Here is a 13,070-nt window from a genome sequence, read left to right as displayed (position 1 = left end):
AAGGAAGGACAGATTGAAGGAAGGAAAAGAACACAGGAGGGAAAGTGGGCCGGATTGCACCCCTCGGCAGGCCGGTTCTGGCCCTCGGGCCTTATGTTTGACACCCCTGATATAAATGGATTCAACAAACTGAAACTAAATGAGCAGCAAAGCCTCTCTGAATAAAAAAAAAAACAACTGATTCTGTCTTCTTGGGAGGACAGTCTTACTTTAGTCCGTTTTAATCTTTTTCCTGCTGCAGCAGTAACAGGGGGCGTCCACTGTGACTCTCCTCCAGGGACGGACTGGAGGAAGGAGAGAGGGAGGAAGGAAGGAAAGACAGAGAGACGGAGGGAGGAAGGACAGAAGGAAGGAAGGAAAGAAGGAACAGTCAAAACAGACCCGGGAGGACGACAGGAAGTTAAAGAGACGCTGAAGATTCAAAACAGTCATTAAAACTTTAAACAATAAATTGACTATAATGACTTCCTGACAGATGGAAAGGCAGGAAAGCATTTGCTGTGGGGGGGTTTTACTCTATGGGGGGGGGGGGGGGGGGGGGTTAAACATCGGGGGGGGGGGGGGGGGGGTCAGTCCCTTCAGGGCTGCTGCTGACAGACACACTGCAGCATGTGAAGGAAGGAATGATGGAAGGGAGGAAGAAAGGAGGAAGGAAGGAAGGTTGGACGGAAGGGAGGAAGAAAGAAGGAAAGGAGGGAGGAAGGAAGGGAGGGAAGGAGGAAGGAATGTCTGATGAATGTTACCATAACAGTGTAGTTGGATGCTTTGCTGTTGTTTTGCCGAAACAACTGATTCTGTCTTCTTGGGAGGACAGTCTTACTTTAGTCTGTTTTAAAGGAAAGACACATAGAAGGAAGAAAGAAAGAAAGGACAGATGGATGGAAGGAAGGGAGGAAGGAAAGACAGATGGAAGGTAGGAAGAGAAGACAGGAAAGAAAAGATAGAAGGAAGAAAGAAAGGTAGGACAGATGGAAGGAAGGAAGGAAAGACAGATGGAAGGTAGGAAGAGAAGACAGGAAAGAAAGAAAAGATGGAAGGAAGATAGAAAGAAAGGAAGAAAGAAAGGAAGGAAGGAAGGAAGGAAGGAAGGAAGAGAAGACAGGAAGAAACAAAAGAAACAAACAAACAAACAAAGGAAAGATGGAAGGAAGATCGAGAGAAAAAAAGAAAGAAAGAAAGAAAGAAAGGACAGATGAAATGAGAAGAAGACAGGAAGGAAAATGGGACTTACCGTGTAGTCTAAGATTACATTTCCTGTTACTGCAGCCAGAAACCTCAGGCTAGACTTTCTTCTTTCTTTCCTTCTAACTTTCCCTCCATCTTTTCTCCCTCTTTCCTGTTTCCTGCTCTTATTACTGCAACTCATGTTTCACTCTTCTTTGTTGGTTGATTTTAAACATTTTGCAAACACATGATTGTGTTAGCGCCCCCTGCTGTTGAGAGAATAGAAATAAAGATCATGTTTAGTGTCTCTGCCACTGTCTCTGTTCCTTCCTTCCTTCCTTCCTTCCTTCCTTCCTTCCTTCTTCTTTCCTTCCATCTGTGCTTCCTCTCTCCTTCTTTCTTTCTTTCCTTCTTCTCTCTTTCTTCACTTCCTCCATCTCCCTTTCTTCCTTCCTTCTTTCCTTCCTTACTTCTTTCCTCTGTCCTTCCTTCCTTCCTCTGTCCTTCTTTCCTTCCTTCCTCCCTCCCTCCTACCTTCTTTCCTCCCTCCCTCCCTCCCTCCTACCTTCCTTCCTTACTTACTTCTTTCCTCCATCCTTCCTTCCTCCCTTCCTTATTTCCTTTCCTTCCTTCCGTCCTCCATCCCCCTTTCTTCCTTCTGTTGTCCTTCCTTTCTCTCTCCTTCCTTCCTTCCTCCCTCCCTGCCTTCTTTCCTTTACTCCCTTCCTCCCTTCCTTCCTTGACTCGAACAGGAGGGTTAAACAGTAATGTACCTCAGAGTTAGGTAGCATGATTACGCCTTAAATCCAAAATAAAAGTATAAATTGCTGATTTTTTGGAATGGTAAAGGCACCTTCTGGAAGAAAGGAGGAAGGAAGGAAGGTTGGACAGAAGGGAGGAAGAAAGAAGGAAAGGAGGGAGGAAGGAAGGGAGGAAAGGAAAGAAGGACAGTAGAAAGAAGGAAGGTGTGGGGGGGAGGAGGAAGGGAGGAAGGAAAGGAAGGCAGGACGGACGGCAGAAGGAAGGTAGGAGGGTGGGAGGAGGAAGGAAGGAAGGAAGGAGGAGGGAGGGAGGAAGGACAGAAGGGAGGAAAGAAAGAGAGAAGGAGGGAGGAAGGACAGAAGGAAAGAAGGAACAGTCAAAACAGACCCGGGAGGACGACAGGAAGTTAAAGAGACGCTGAAGATTCAAAACAGTCATTAAAACTTTAAACAATAAATTCACTATAATGACTTCTGACAGATGGAAAGGCACGAAAGCATTTGCTGTGGGGGGGGGGTTACTCTATGGGGGGGAGGGGGGGGGTTTACTCTATGGGGGGGGGGGGGTCAGTCCCTTCAGGGCTGCTGCTGACAGACACACTGCAGCATGTGAAGGAAAGAATGATGGAAGGGAGGAAGAAAGGAGGAAGGAAGGAAGGTTGGACGGAAGGGAGGGAGAAAGAAGGAAAGGAGGGAAGAAGGAAGGACGGAGGAAAGAAGGAAGGTAGGAGGGAGGGAGGAAGGAAGGGAGGGAAGGAGGAAGGAAGGGAGGAAGGAAAGGAAGGAAGGACTGAGGATAGAAGGAAGGAAGGGAGGAAAGAAGGAACAGTCCAAACAGAGGGGAGAACGACAGGAAGGTGGGTGGGGGGGGGGGGGGGTTTACTCTATCGGGGGGGGGGGGGGGGGGGGTTGGACATGGGAGGGGGGGGGGGGGTCGGTCCATTCATGGCTGCCGCTGACAGACACCCTGCAGCATGTGAAGGAAGGAATGATGGAAGAGAGGAAGAAAGAAGGAAAGGAGGGAGGGAAGGAGGAAGGAAGGGAGGAAAGGAGGGATAGAGGAAGGAAGGAAGGGAGGGAAGGAAGGAAGGATGGAGGAAAGGAGGAAGGGGAAAGCATTTGGTGTGGGGGGGTTTATTCTATGGGGGGGGTTAGACATGGGGGGTGGGGGGGGCTTTTTATTCAGGCCCGCTGCTCTTTAACGAGCTCTCATCGTGCCGTCTTTCCTTTGCTCCCTTCCTTTCCTCCTTCCTCCCTCCCTCCCTCCCTTCTTTCCTCCCTTCCTTCCTCCTGCCTTCTTTCATTTACTCCCTTCCTTCCCTCCTTCCTTCCCTCCCTTCTTCCTCCCTGCCTTCTTTCATTTACTCCCTTCCTTCCCTCCTTCCTCCCTCCCTCCTTCCCTTCCTTCTTTCTGTCTTCCTCCCTGCCTTCTTTCCTTTACTCCCTTCCTTCCCTCCTTCCTCCCTCCCTCCCTCCCTCCCTCCCTCCCTTCCTTCCTCCCTGCCTTCTTTCCTTTACTCCCTTCCTCCCTCCCTGCCTTCTTTCCTTTACTCCCTACCTTCCCTCCTTCCTCCCTTCCTTCCTCCCTGCCTTCTTTCCTTTACTCCCTTCCTTCCTTCCTTCCTCCCTCCCTTCCTCCCTTCCTTCCTCCCTGCCTTCTTTCCTTTACTCCCTACCTTCCCTCCCTTCTTCCTCCCTGCCTTCTTTCCTTTACTCCCTACCTTCCCTCCTTCCTCCCTTCCTTCTTCCTTCCTCCCTGCCTTCTTTCCTTTACTCCCTTCCTTCCCTCCTTCCTCCCTCCCTTCCTTCCTTCCTTCTTCCTCCCTTCCTTCCTCCCTGCCTTCTTTCCTTTACTCCCTACCTTCCCTCCTTCCTCCCTGCCTTCTTTCCTTTACTCCCTTCCTTCCCTCCTTCCTTCATCCCTTCCTTCCTCCCTGCCTTCTTTCCTTTACTCCCTCCCTCCCTCCCTTCTTCCTCCCTGCCTTCTTTCCTTTACTCCCTTCCTTCCCTCCTTCCTCCTTCCCTCCCTCCCTGCCTTCTTTCCTTTACTCCCTTCCTTCCCTCCTTCCTTCCTTCTTCCTCCCTTCCTTCCTCCCCTCCCTCCCTCCCTTCCTTCTTTCTGTCTTCCTCCCTGCCTTCTTTCCTTTACTCCCTTCCTTCCCTCCTTCCTCCCTGCCTTCTTTCCTTTACTCCCTTCCTTCCCTCCTTCCTCCCTTCCTTCTTTCTGTCTTCCTCCCTTCCCTCCTTCCTCCCTGCCTTCTTTCCTTTACTCCCTCCCTCCCTCCCTCCCTTCCTTTACTCCCTTCCTTCCTTCCCTCCCTCCCTGCCTTCTTTCCTTTACTCCCTTCCTTCCCTCCTTCCTCCCTCCCTCCCTTCTTTCTGTCTTCCTCCCTGCCTTCTTTCCTTTACTCCCTTCCTTCCCTCTTCCTCCCTTCCTTCCTCCCTGCCTTCTTTCCTTTACTCCCTTCCTTCCCTCCTTCCTTCCTCCCTCCCTTCCTTCTTCCTCCCTGCCTTCTTTCCTTTACTCCCTCCCTCCCTCCTTCCCTCCTTTCCTCCCTTCCTTCTTTGACTTGAACACAACAGGAGGGTTAAACCACATTATTAACCTGCATGAAAACTTCTTTATAAAGTTTGATTGATATGTTTCTTTATTGTGTCGCTTCACATTAGAATAAATTATATTTTCCACAATTCAATAAAATATACTACATATTATTATTTTTGATGTTTTAACTTTAATATTTCAACAGTACAAATTATATATCCGACTTAAGAAACATGACATGAGAAATACATCGCTTCACATATCTGAACATCATATTTATTCATTCAGAACATTCGGGGGGGGGGGGGGGGGGGGGATCACCTGAGAGAACGAGTTAGAAAAAACCTATCCAGTATTTATCTTTTTATATATGTGACGGGAGATTTATACTCAATTATAGCAAAACATTTACAACGAGGGATTAAAACCAAAGAAATGTGTCAGAGTCCCGCATGGAGAAATATATATATATATATATTTATATATAGATTGAGTCTTTATCAGTCTCATCATTCGTAAAACACTTCGCACTAATGACGAGCAAATATATATTACAGCAGAGGCGTCAAACTCATTTTCATTCAAGGGCCAAATACAGACCAATTAGATCTCATGTGGGTTAGGGTTATTAAAAAGATGGAGGGAAGGAAGGAAGGAAGAGAGAAGGAAAGACACATGGAAGGAAGGAAGGAAGAGAAGGAAGAAAAGAAGGAAGGAAGGAAGGAACAAAGGAAGGTAGGAAGGACAGAAGGAAGAAAGGGAGGAAGGACGGAAAGAAGGAAGGACAGAAGGAAGAAAGGGAGGAAGGACAAGTGGAAGGAAGGAAGGAAGGAAGGAAGAAAGGGAGGAAGGACAAGGGGAAGGAAGGACAGAAGGAAGAAAGGGAGGAAGGACAAGTGGAAGGAAGGAAGGAAGAAAGGACGGAAAGAAGGAAGGACAGAAGGAAGAAAGAGAGGAAGGACAAGTGGAAGGAAGGAAGGAAGGAAGAAAGGGAGGAAGGACAAGTGGAATGAAGGAAGGAAGGAAGAAAGGGAGGAAGGATGGAAAGAAGGAAGGACAGAAGGAAGAAAGGGAGGAAGGACAAGTGGAAGGAAGGAAGAAAGGGAGGAAGGACGGAAAGAAGGAAGGACAGAAGGAAGAAAGGGAGGAAGGACGGAAAGAAGGAAGGAAGAAAGGGAGGAAGGACAAGGGGAAGGAAGGACAGAAGGAAGAAAGGGAGGAAGGACGGAAAGAAGGAAGGACAGAAGGAAGAAAGAGAGGAAGGACGGAAAGAAGGAAGGACAGAAGGAAGAAAGGGAGGAAGGACGGAAAGAAGGAAGGACAGAAGGAAGGAAAGAAGGAAGAAAGGGAGGAAGGACAGACAGACAGACCGAAGGAAGGAACAAGTAAAGGAAAAAAGGAAGGAAGGACAGATGGAAGGAAGGAAAAGAACACAGGAAGGAAAGTGGGCCGGATTGCACCCCTTCAGCGGGCCGGTTCTGGCCCACGGGCCGCATGTTTGACACCCCTGTATTACAGCAACGACCACTTTTACACTTATTTCGTGTTTTGTTTTTTTTGTAGTTTTTTTTTGTTGTTGCTCAAAACATCGGAAAAAAATATTCAACATTTTTACGACATCTCAAGAAGAAGATAAAAGTCATACAAAGTGTGCAAAAATGTCACCGTACGATTTTTACGAGACGACTCCGAATGAAGGCACCAAACTGTTCGATTCCCACTCCGACTCACCGCCCGCCACGCCGCCGGTCACGTGACCACTGAACTGAGCTGCTGCCGTTAATGACGACGGTTTGAGAGACCGAAGAAGAAAACCCCGAAAAACATAAAAATAAAAATATAAAATACAGAAGAATGATGGAAGTTTTAATATTTGCATATTTACTGTTATAAAGGTTTGTCGTAGAGTTTTATTCCTAAAATATTTTGCTGTTAATGAATGTGTCCGTTTTAAGCTAACGTCATGAATTTACAGCACAAGTGCATCTTTTGGCTAAAAATACGTTAGCTTCACCTTTGGCTTTTACCTTTATGTACGATGAGATGTTTCCATTTATTAAATAAGATAAGAAGATATTCGCTAATTAGAAACAAACTTTTCGAGTTTATCCGAACTAAACTTGACTAATTATTATTATTTTATTTGTTGTGAATTATCAGGTATTTTTTGAATCTATTTGTCCGCCCTAAGCTAACGTAATGAGTTTAAAGCACAAGTGCATCTTTTGGCTAAAAATACGTTAGCTTCAGCTTCGACCGTAAAGCTTGTGATAATTATGTACGATGAGATGTTTCCATTTATTAAATAAGATAAGAAGATATTCGCTAATTAGAAACAAACTTTTCGAGTTTATCCGAACTAAACTTAATTAATATTATTATTAATATTTGTTGTCAAATATCAGATATTTGTTTGAGTCTATTTGTCCGTTCTAAGCTAACGTAACGAATTTTAAGCACAAGTGCGTCTTTTGGCAAAAAATATACGTTAGCTTCATCTTTGACCGTGAAGCTTATATTGTGATAATTATGTACGAAATGGTTTCCATTTCATTAAACAAGACCAGAAGATATTCGCTAATTAGAAACAAGAATTTCGAGTTTATCCGAACTAAACGTATTAATTAATATTATTATTTGTATTTGTTGTGAATTATCAGATATTTGTTTGAGTCTATTTGTCCGTCCTAAGCTAACGTAATGAATTTAAAGGACAACTGTGTCTTTTGGCTAAAAATATACGTTAGCTTTGACCATAAAGCTTAAATTGTGACGATAATGTACGAGAAGATGTTCACTAATAAGAAACAAAATTTTCTAGTTTATCGGAACTAAACTTATTATTTTATTTGTTGTGAATCATCAGATATTCATCTGGGTCAAATTTGTCTTTCCTAGCTAACGTAAAGAATTTGAAGTGTTGTCTTCATACTCTTTGCTAAAAAAAATACGTTAGCTTCAGCTCTGACCGTACAACTTAATTACGATTATGTACGATGAGATGTTTCCATTCAGAAAACAAGATCAGACAATGTTCGTTAATTAGAAACAACATTTTCTAGTTTATCCGAACTAAACTTATTATTTTATTTGTTGTGAATAATCAGATATTTGTCCTAAGCTAACGTAATCAATTTAAAGCGTTGTCTTCATACTTTTTGCTAAAAAAACACGTTAACCTCCACTTTGACCGTAAAGCTGAAACTGTTACGATAATGTACGAGAAGATGTTTCCATTTTATTAAACAAGACCAGAAGATATTCGCTAATTAGAAACAAAATGTTCTAGTTTATCCGAACTAAACTCATCATTTAATATTATTATTAATATTTTGAGTGAATAATCAGATATTCGTCTGGGTCAAATTTGTCTGTCCTAAGCTAACGGAAAGAATTTAAAGTGTTGTCTTCGTACTTTTGGCTAAAATATACGTTAGCTTCAGCTTTGACCGTAAAGCTTAAATTGTGACGATTATGTACGATGAAATGTTTCCATTCATAAAACAAGACCAGAAGATGTTTGTTCATAAGTAACGTTTTTAACTCTCCTGTTGTGCTCAGGTCAAGGAAGGACAGGAGGAAGGAAGGAAGGAAAGGAGTAAGGAGGAAAAGAGGAAGGAAGTAAGGAGAGAAGGAAGGAAGGAGGGAGGGAGGGAGGGAGGGAGGGAGGAAGGAAAAGAGGAAGGAAGGAAAGGAGTAAGGGGGGAGGGAGGAAAGGAGGAAGTAAGGAAGGAAAGGAGGGAGGGAGGGAGGAAGGAAGGAAGGAAAGGAGTAAGGACGAAAAGAGGAAGGAAGGAAAGAAAGGAGTAAGGAGGGAGGAAAGGAGGAAGGAAGGAAAGGAGGGAGGAAGGATGGCAGGAGGAGCGAGCAAAGAAAGAAGGGAGGAGGGGAAGAAGGAAGGAAAAAGTAAAGAAGGAGGAAGGAAGGAAGGAAGGAAAGAAGGAACAGTCAAAAGAGACCTTTTTGCTCCCAGAGATAAAATATATGATTATTGATAGAAAACTTCCAGATGAATGTTTGACGTGTCGTCCTCCCGGGTCAAATTGACCCTGTCTGTTTTGACTTGTTCCTTCTTTCCTTCCTCCCTCCCTCCTTTCCTTCCATCTTCCTTCCCTCCCTCCTTCCCTTCCTTCCTTCTTCTTTCCCTCCTCCCTCCATCTTTTCCTTCCTTTCTTCTTTCCTTCCTCCCTCCCTCCCTCCTTCCTGCCATCTTCCTTCCTTCCCTCCTTCCCTCCCTACCTTCCTCCTTCCTTCTTCCTCCTTTCCTTCCTTCTTCCTCCCCCCCCCCCCCTTCCTTCCTTGACTTGAGGACAACAGGAGGGTTAACTAAAATGCATCATTGCTCACAGCCAATCAAACACAAGCGTTATTTGATTTAATGCGATTTGACCCTGTTTGTTTTCACTGTTCCTTCCTCCCTCCCTTCTTTCTTTCCTTCCCTCCTTCCTTCCTTCCTCACTCCCTCCTTCTCTCTTTCTTTCCTCCCCCTACCTTCCTATGCACTCATAAAATTCAGGTTAATAAAGAATAATCAATATAATAATAATAATATAAATGGTCGTTAGTTGCAGCTCTGGTTGGCACTGAATGTCTAAATTACTTTAATAATCTGATTTTTGTAGAGAAAGGTTTAGTTCGGAGGATGTGACTCAAGTTTTATTTGAAGAAAAACATTCAGAAGATTTATCAGATGTAGAAAAAAAAAAAAAAAGGATGTGTCTTTAACCCAAAAACACTTTGATTTAACCCTTTCAAACTAAATCTGGTTATTCTTAATGAGCATGTAAACGTAGAATATATAAATCCCCTTTCAAAATAAAACCATCATAAAAAAAAAAAATCATTCAAAACAATATTAAAATAAAAAAGGGAAATACTTTGCATTCATGGAGTGTGTGAGTAGTGCAATAAAACTCATGTGTTGCAGTTTTTTTAACAGTTCAGTGGCAGCGACTCACTAATACTGATGAATCCACAGAGATGCTCGTCAAGTTCAAACATTCACAAAGAAGAAGCCGCGAGTCTGAGCACCACCGAACAGATTCAACCAAACTCTGGCTTTAAAAAGAAAGAAAGAGAAAGAAAAAGTTCAAAATGAAAAATAAAGAACGGGGGCTACAGTCAGTCTTTCCTCACAGAGGACAGATCGGGCCACTCGTCTTCCATCAAGTATGACCGCCAAAATAAAACGACACAGAAAACATCGTGAAGATCAGAAGCAGTTCAAGTTTCTTCTTCTTCTTCTTCTTTTTTTCATTTTTAAACTTGTGTTCATGTGCAAAGTCTCCTCTTGCGATAGAAGCAGATAAATCAGTGATGTAATATCCAGTCAGTGATGATCACGTCCTCCGTCAGCAGCAGAGTTGCAGCTTTTATTTTGAAAGGGCTGGATTCCCAACCACCAGCATTCAAAACGACCATTTAAATCAGCAAAAATAATAATTAAAAAAAAAACAAAAAAAAAACAAAACACTGCTGCAAATTTGTAGGGCTGAGCGATGTGACGATGGAAAAAAAAAACATCTATTAGATTTTATATTCGATTAATTTATATTGTCGGGTCACAAACAGGGTTATTATAGTTCACTAAAAACTAAAATTAAAACTAAAATGAACAAAGCAGAACAAACTAAAACTAAAGTGAAAACTAAAAACTACATCATCAGTTGTTAAACTCACTAAAACTAAACTGAAATATTAGGGCTGTCAGCGTTAATCGCGATTAGATTAATGCAATCAATAACGCGTTAATTTTTTTAAATCGCATTTTAATGTGTCAAGCCTTTTTGTCCCTTCTACTCCCCCGTAGACGGCTCCTCTAGCTGTAGCGCTATGCTTTGAAGTGGCCTCCTGCAGTAAACCTACCGCGCTGATGGAAAGTAAGAGAGCTACTGGACTTTTGAACGGCTTGTTTAACTTTAAAACACTTCCAGACGCTTCAGTTGACAAGTCAAAAGTAAAATGCAACCTGTGTCAAACGGAGTTTAACTACCACCGGAGTACGTGGAGTTTGAGTTAGCACCTCCACGCTAAACACCCAGGTGCAGCCAAGCCAGCCTCAGCTCCACCAAAGGACCATTTTGGAGTGTGGGAGTCGCAGCAGAGCCGTGATTGATTCCCAGTTAAGACACTCTGGTAAGAAATGCTTTACATTATGGGCTTAAAACTGCCTTCAAATGGAAAATAACAGGATTTTAAACACGCAATTCAAAACGCCATTAATCGTGATTAACTATGGAAATTCTGCGATTAATCGCGATTAAAAAAATTAATCGTTTGACAGCCCTATGAAATATATAAAAAGCAAACTGAAGAACTAAATAAAAACTAAAACTAATGAAAACTATAATAACCCTGGGACTCACAAACCACAAACTTTACTGCAATATTTTCGTATAATTTGGATGAAAGTTTGACTCAAGCAGGAAGTCTGTCCCAATAATTACTTTTAATGGACGATATATTGTCTCAGAAATAATCACGATAAACGATATTATTGTGTAGTTATTGCGACTCCGACCAGCTGAGATGAAACAGGAGCTCGTAACTATTTATTCACTGAATTTAAAGAAAATGAGATTTCGGTCATATCGCACATCCCTGCATACAAAACCTCTATGAAGCAGGTTTTTTAAAGTTCACACCTGTTTTTAAAAAGCATCTTGAGTGACTGTTTGTGTTTAAACTTGACATTAAAATTTGAGTTGAATCTGTGAGATTGATTCAGGCTGTTTAAAAATAACATTTACCTGATGGCTTTTACTCTGCTGCTAACTGCTACAGCTGTAAACATCGTCGAAATATCGCGAGATCACGCACAGATCTCTAGATGTACTGTGCAGGATCTCGCGAGACCACACTGTATTCCCGTGATCGCGCGAGATTTCAACAATGTTTCCAGCTTTAGCATTAGCAGCAGAGTAAAAGCCATCAGGTAAGTGTTATTTTAATAAACTCCTGGTGTACTTACAAACTTTCCAATGCATCGATTTATGAGTAAAGACTCTATTTGTACTACTGTAGAAGTTTGATAAGTTTGGAAGTCCACCGGGAGTTTATTAAAATAACCCTTACCTGATGGCTTTAACTGCTGCTAACTGCTAAAGTTGTAAATATCATCGAAATCTTGCGCGATCACGGAAATATTGTGTGATTTTGTGCGGGATCTCGCGCGTAAAGAGCCTATTTGTACTACTGTAGAAGTTTGATAACAATCCAGACATTATTAGTGAGGTCATTTACCAGATACACTGGTGGTCCCGTTAGAGCCTGTACGAAGACATTCAGCTGATGGCGCTAACTCCAATAATTTGCGACCAAATGAAAATAGACGGCTGAGGCGGTGTTTAGATAAACCTCATGGTGCATATGATGCTAGGTCGAAATTACGCTGAACCATCACTTTAAGTGACCAAGAATATAGAATATAAAAGATTATGGAGTTTTTGTGCATTTATGAACATGAAGGACGTTCTGGGTTGAATTTGACCCATTTTTTTTGCCTTCAACACACAAACACACGTCACCAAGATGCATTTTAGTTCCAGGTGTGATGGCAGCCTCAGATTAAACTAACTAATAATTTCCCGCTCTGTATCTGCACTGGAATGACATCATTAATCTCCTGAGATCTCCCGTTAAGAAAAATTCCCCTGATTATAAAAACATCACCAACAACTAGAGCAGTTACAGCAGCAGCAACTACAACTACAGCAGCAGCTACAGCTACAGCAGCTAGCTACAGCAGCAGCAACTACAACTACAACAGCAGCAGCTAGCTACAGCAGCAGCTACAGCTACAGCAGCTAGCTACAGCAGCAGCAACTACAACTACAGCAGCAGCTAGCTACAGCAGCAGCAACTACAGCAGCAGCTAGCTACAGCAGCAGCTACAGTAGTTACTACAGCAGCAGCAACTACAACTACAGCAGCTCGCTACAGCTATAGCAGCTACAGCAGCAGCAGCAGTTACTACAGCAGCAGCATCATGGCACAGAACCAAGCAGGACGATATCAACTATACAGCCAACACCATGTGACACTGTTATACCGACAAGCTGTGTACAGTAGAGTTTAGTCTAGTAAAAGTCTATTGCGTCTCCTGCTCTGTGAGGGGGGGGGGGGGGTCACATTTACAGGTCTGAAGAGTAAATTACATCAAATTCACTTTTAACAACCACTGAACTCAGATAGGAATGAATGCATCCAGGTGAGCAGTCTGCAGCCGCCGAGCATGCTGGGAACTCAGGAGTCAGGTCCACGCCACTTTTCTTGAGATGGCCTGTTTGAAGCACTCGGGGTCCACGTTGCCGCCGGGCCGCAGCGCTCTCTCCAGGCTCACCAGCACGTTCTGGTGGCACTCCCTGATGTTGACGGGATACTTGGCTCGGAGCAGCTCGTAGGCGGCGATCAACCTCATGTTCTGCTTCACCATCAGGTACTGGATGATGCAGGTCGGCGCCAGCGAGAATCCGTCGCGGCAGTGGACCAGCACGCGCTTCCTCTTCCCGGCCGAGGCGTCGATACACTCGTTGATGTCCTCGAAGCAGCGCTGCTTGAGGGCGGGGCCATCGCCCAGAGCGTCCGGCACGTCCCCGATG

Source organism: Scomber japonicus, chromosome 5, assembly GCF_027409825.1.
Source record: "Scomber japonicus isolate fScoJap1 chromosome 5, fScoJap1.pri, whole genome shotgun sequence".
Taxonomy (NCBI): domain Eukaryota; kingdom Metazoa; phylum Chordata; class Actinopteri; order Scombriformes; family Scombridae; genus Scomber; species Scomber japonicus.
This window is presented reverse-complemented; position numbering follows the sequence as displayed.